We start from the raw sequence: 6000 nt of genomic DNA, 5'->3' as shown, positions 1-6000 counted from the left end.
AAGCTTAAACTTGTAAACTGGGTGCTTCTTTCCAAATGGTGGGGGAGACTCTTTCAAGACTATTCTCATCTCTGGAAGGATGTGGCAATTGCTAAATATGGTTGCGATCATCGAACCCACTTGATTAAAAAAGGTAGAGGAGGAAAATTCACCTCACAGATTTGGAAAGATATTTATAGTTACAGAAATATTGTTTTCAGCAACATCAGATGGCTTATTGAAAATGGAGATAACACTATCTTTTAGTTCAACATATGGCTTGGTGATGCACAACTCTCTTCTACTTAGCCGGACCTCTTTGCCAGAGTTGCTCAACCTCATGCAAAACTTTTCGAGTTGATTTCTCTTTCTTCCTCTAATTGTATGTGCTGGAACATTGGATGCCGCTACAATAGGCTACCAGACATGGTTATTTCGCAGCTTCATAATCTCCGCAAACAGCTTGAACAAGTTTACATCTCTTCTAATGCCGAAGATTTGGTCATATGGGAATCAGAAACTGATGTATTTTTTTTTGTCAAATCAGTGTATAGGCTCCTTTTTATGGATCGGGTCCGTATTATTGATACATCTTTGGGTTCTATTTAGAAATGGCCAGTTCCAATTAAAATCCAAGCCTTCCTATGGGTTGTATGTCAAAGGAAATGTTTAACAGTAGACAATATGCAAAAGAGGAATAAAATTCTTTCAAACATTTGCTTGATGTGCAAAAATGATGAAGAATCTTGCTCTCACATTTTCCTTCAATGTCCTTTTGCCTCAAGCTTATTGCTTTGGGCCTTCTCCTTATTAGGTTTTTTCTTCATGATACCTTTGAATCTCATCAACATTATTAACTATCTTTTTACTATTGGATTGCCAAAAAAAGGAGTTGTGATTTGGAAAATTTTCAGAAGTACAATCTTATGGCAGATTTGGTTAGAACATAACATGAGAACTTTTGATGGGATGTCTTAGAGTATTGAAAGGGTAAAAGATCTCATTTTACAATCTCTTTGGAATTGGTTTTCCTACACGCTTAAAGGACGGGGTGCTCTTCAGACTAATATTTATATGAATTTGAATTTTTTGGCTCATTCCTCTTCTCACTCTTGCCATCCCCTTCGATCTTGGACTGCACCTCTAGAAGCTTGCCTCAAACTTAATTTTGCTCATTTGGAAATCTAGGGCCTGCAGGTGTTCGTAGGCTTCTTCGCAACAATTTGGGATTGGTTCTTTTTTCTTATTCAGGTCCTTATAGGTCTACAACAGCTAATCGTTCTGAATTGGCTGCTCTCCTTCAAGGCCTTCATATTATCATCGACAGGGGTTTCATTGGTGATATTATAATTGAAGCGGATTCCTTAAATGTTATCAAGTGGTGTAGAAAAGAGCAAAGGATCCCCTGGTCCCTATTTATTCTTTGGTTAAAAATTCAAGACCTGTGTGCGTGGCCTAATTTGAGGATAAGCTTTGGCCACATAATGCGTGACGCCAATGATGCTGTTGATGGGCTAGCTAAACTTGGTGTTTCTCTTCCCTTTTTACAAGTTTCTAACGATTTGATTTAATCTTTGTAATCTCATGCTTTTGAAATATTGCTTTAATATAAGTTCATAACATTTGTCAAAAAAAAGAGAGAGTCTTTAGTGCATGTTGGACATGCGACCATTGACCACTCTCTCTTTCACGTGGTCAATCCAATGGTTTGTACGGTAATTGCTTTCTAAATAAGCAATGATCCAACGATGATTTTTTTTTTTTTTTTTTTGGGTGAGTCGATGGGGATATTGCGCCCCTACCCATTTTGTTAAAATGGAAACAATATGTTGCGTGAACAATCCTTATAAAACCCTTGAAAAGGAACACTAGCAACATCAGATAAAATGAAAGGTATTAAAAAATATGGGGGGGCGTGCACGCCACACTGCTGCTTCATTCATAAAAACCACAGCCTTGGCCAAGGCATCAACAATCAAGTTGACCTCTCTATAGATGGGTCGGATCTTCCAATGATTTCTAGCAAAAACGTCAAGCTTAGAAGTACAATTTCTTTCAATGAACACAATCTCCAAAGAGGCCTACAACAATGACTCATAGAATTAACAAAGCAAATATCCTTGGGATCTCCTTGTTTGTGCTCCAAAGCTAGGTGTCAAACCTATTTGAACACCAATGGCAATGAAAAATAATATTTATGGGAATCCTGATCCATCTCTTTATCGGAGCATTATTGGTGCACTCCAATATATTACCATAATACAGCCAGACCTTTCTCATAGTGTTAGTACAGTGTGTCAATTTATGAATTCCCCTATAATTGCACATTTTCAGGCAGTTAAGCGAATTCTTCGTTATCTCAATGGTACAAAATCTTCTAGTATAAGAATCCTATCTGCTAGTTCCATTGAGTTATATGCTTTTTCTGATGCAAAATGGGTGGCCAACGACTTGCCATTTAACTATTGGTTTTTTAACCTAACTTGATTCCAATTGCATATCTTGGAGTACTAAGAAACATTCTATTATGGCTCGTTCCAGTTCTAAAGCGAAATACAGATCTATGCCATCCACTTTTGCAAAACTCACATGGCTTTCTTTTAATCTTCGGGATATTGGGTTGCCTCTTCTTCAACCACCAATGCTTTTTTGTAATAGTATTAATGTGACATCTAATCCTATTTTTCATGCACAAGCACATTGAGGTACACTAGCATTTTGCGTGTAAAAATATTGCTGTTAGATTATTTATCACTTGTTTTGTTTCCTCTTGCCATCAATTAGCTGATATCTTCACCAAACCTTTGCCACAAGATGTTTTTCAAGACCTTTACTTCAAAGTGGGCTTCAAATGCTTCCCCAACCTAGTTTAAGGGGGAGTAATAGAAATACAATTAAAAAATTCTAGTTCTTGGAAAGCCCATAAAAGAAATATTGCTCTTTCCTTCAAGAGGAAAATGTAACCATGATAGGAAAATGCATATTGCATGTAACAAGATAGGAAAGTGTATATTACACCATTGTGATACCATTATACAATGAAAAGAACCACGACAAGGTAAGTGTGGGGCACAATTTTCTTTCAAGAAGTTCCTTTCTCTTTCGTAAATTCTTTAATGGGTGAGTGTACTTGTTGCCAAGTACGGGGATAATCTCACTGGGACACTTGACAAAGTTTTTCTTTCAGGAGAGTTCTTTGGGATATATCCGATTATCAATTTCAAGCCTATAATTGGCTTTTTATGATGAAAATAACCTCCTACTCTTTTTTACCATAGATAAGGAGAAGTCCATATTTTATATGTGTTATGATGCTTATATGTGAGGTTTTTATTAAGGGATTGTATGTTATGAGACCCTTAATATTTCTTGCGATGTTACAATTACTATTAGCCATTAGATGTCAAATTAAATGACTTGAAGTGTGGCACAAAGGTCAAAACAATATTTTTCAACTCTGAGTCTAGTCAGTAACATATTTACAACTACTTGATTTTAAGTCTACAGACAATGGTGAATGTGTCCTCTTTGCGTTACAAGTAAATGGTCTCTTTATATTCTTTTCATTCGCCTATAATATTGTATGTGAAACCAATGTGATAATGCATTTCAAATGCAAGCAATTCTGTTTGCACTCGTTTTGAGTTTTTACCTTGAGCCTTTGGTTTTTATTCAAAGAAGTAATATATTATCATGCCAAAGATTTTATACTCCCGTTAAAGACTGTTTATTTCTCCCTCGGGCAAACCCCAATATAGGAGTAATTTTAGGAGCTCAAATTTTTGGGATACAACTTCTTCATAATTGACGAACCTCGGTAAAAAAAAAGAAAGGAGAAAAAAATTAGATATTGAGCTCTCTAACTATTAGAAAAAAATACCATCTCAAGATCGAATAGAGATTGTCCATTCTTTGAATCGTGCGACGTAAGTGTCAAAAACACTCAAAATTCAAATTATTCTTACCAAAATAATCATCTATTTTCTTATTTGGTTTCCAAAATTTTTAGGAAAAACATCTCCATATCTCCTATTTTTAAGTTTCATTTCTTGATAAACCCAAGGTTTCAAAAAATATCTTCTATCCCCTAGACACTTTAAACCTATTTTTTAACAGAAACAAATGTGAGAAAGACATGTTATTTTTAACCCAATCCTTTCTCTCTCTTCACTTATATTCCCCAAACATCTCTCTTTCTCTCTCTTCCTACGTCTCTCCCACTCTCTCTCTCCTCCCATGTTTCTCCAAACATCTCTCTCACTTCTCTCGATAACCTCTCACCTCTATAAAGCCCTTCTCTCTCTCTAGAAGTTTGGGAGGATGATTTTTAGAGAAGACATGTCTTTTTAGATTTGTTTGGCCTAAAAAAACAGTCTTAAATTAGCTCAGGGGGTTAGAAGAAATAAAATCTACAATTTTAATACCCCAAGATATCTTTTAAAACCTTGGGTCTATTGTGAAATGAAACTTAAAAATAGAGGGTATAAAGATATTTTTTCAAACTTTTAGAACGAAAAGGGCATACATTGTAGGAATTTTAATGCGTAAATGCACAACATTGCTCCTGTAGGAGCATAGTATACATGCTCTTTTATCACAAACTAGAATTAGAGTACAGATAGGTGTAGCCATCGGGTTGGCAAGTCAACCCTAACTAGCTCTTAGTGCAAATCCATGTTTCCAACTCGGCGGATCAAGTATGGGTCCAAATGACTTGGACTTAACTTATGTTGCGACCGTTATGGACCCTACCGAGTTGGGTAAGGTCACCTAGTCGGCTCATGTCACGTTTGGGGTCAACACGAACTTGACCAGCCCGTCTCCACCCTTAATTAGAGGCAAGAAATAACACGCACGAACCTCTCTAACACAACTAATTTTTCTATACCAATTAGGTTAATCTCTTTCTGACAAGAAGAGGCAGCATGTGGTTTCCTCGATGAGTTTGTTTCACCCATTCCTGCTGATGTGAGACCTATTTTAACGCAGTATAAAATTTATCGGGCAAACAACACCGATAAAATTAACACATTTAAGAGAGGGAAATAAAAATCGTAAAGACAATCACAAGAAAGAACAAAATGTGCGGATACAAATATTCCAGCAAAGACAAAATTAAAAAAAAAAAAAACACCCATAAAGGGCCACTCTTTCTCTGTACGATCTATAAAGATTAATTCTTTTTCATTCAATCAAAATCAATTGTGCACAATGAGCTCTTTCCTTTCTATATACCTTTTACAACTTCCCGTACCAACTAGTCACATTAACCTTTCTCTAAAAGATAACCTTTTAGAACTCTATCTAATAAAGCAACTCTCTCCTTCATATTGTAAAAGATATATCTAAATATTCTTTGTCCTAAAACAAACCACTTCCTACAATAATGTTCACGTTCCAACCTCATCTACTTTCCACAAGATCAACCTAAACTCCTAAAGGATGTCGATTTTAATAAAAACAAAAACACTTTCCTTTCTAATAGATAATCATAAAAAAATTGATCCTATGTAGACCTTCCTATTCACGTTCATACCCATGGATAAGAGCGAACTTACCATCTAAAAAAAAAAAGATAACAACTCATTTAAACTAAAAAAAAACCTACTTAATTTTACTTAAAAAAACGTAATTCCTAAAATTAGACTTTGTCAAACTATACCAAAAAAAATCCTTATTAATCCTACTTTTAAAATTTGATCCTAAAAATATATAAAAAATATATATACCTATATTTTAAAAATAAAATTAACAAAAATTAGAATTAAAATTTATAGCAACCAGATATTGATATACATCATTCTCCTCTGGTTGGAGAAAACAGATCCTCAAGTTTTGAAATGCACTAAGATAAAATTTGTAGTAGTCATGTCGCCTTCTTCAATATGAATATTGAAAAAACGATCCAGCGACGTGTGGGTTCAAAACACAACGATTCTATACTGAAATTGATAAGTCCTCAAAGACATGGTTGTTGTATGTCAATTTTTCAGCAACATAAACTTGCTGAAATTGGTCAAA

This window comes from Amborella trichopoda, chromosome 9 (assembly GCF_054954075.1).
Source record: "Amborella trichopoda isolate Santa Cruz 75 chromosome 9, AtrichopodaSantaCruz75HAP2 v2.0, whole genome shotgun sequence".
NCBI lineage: Eukaryota > Viridiplantae > Streptophyta > Magnoliopsida > Amborellales > Amborellaceae > Amborella > Amborella trichopoda.
This window is presented reverse-complemented; position numbering follows the sequence as displayed.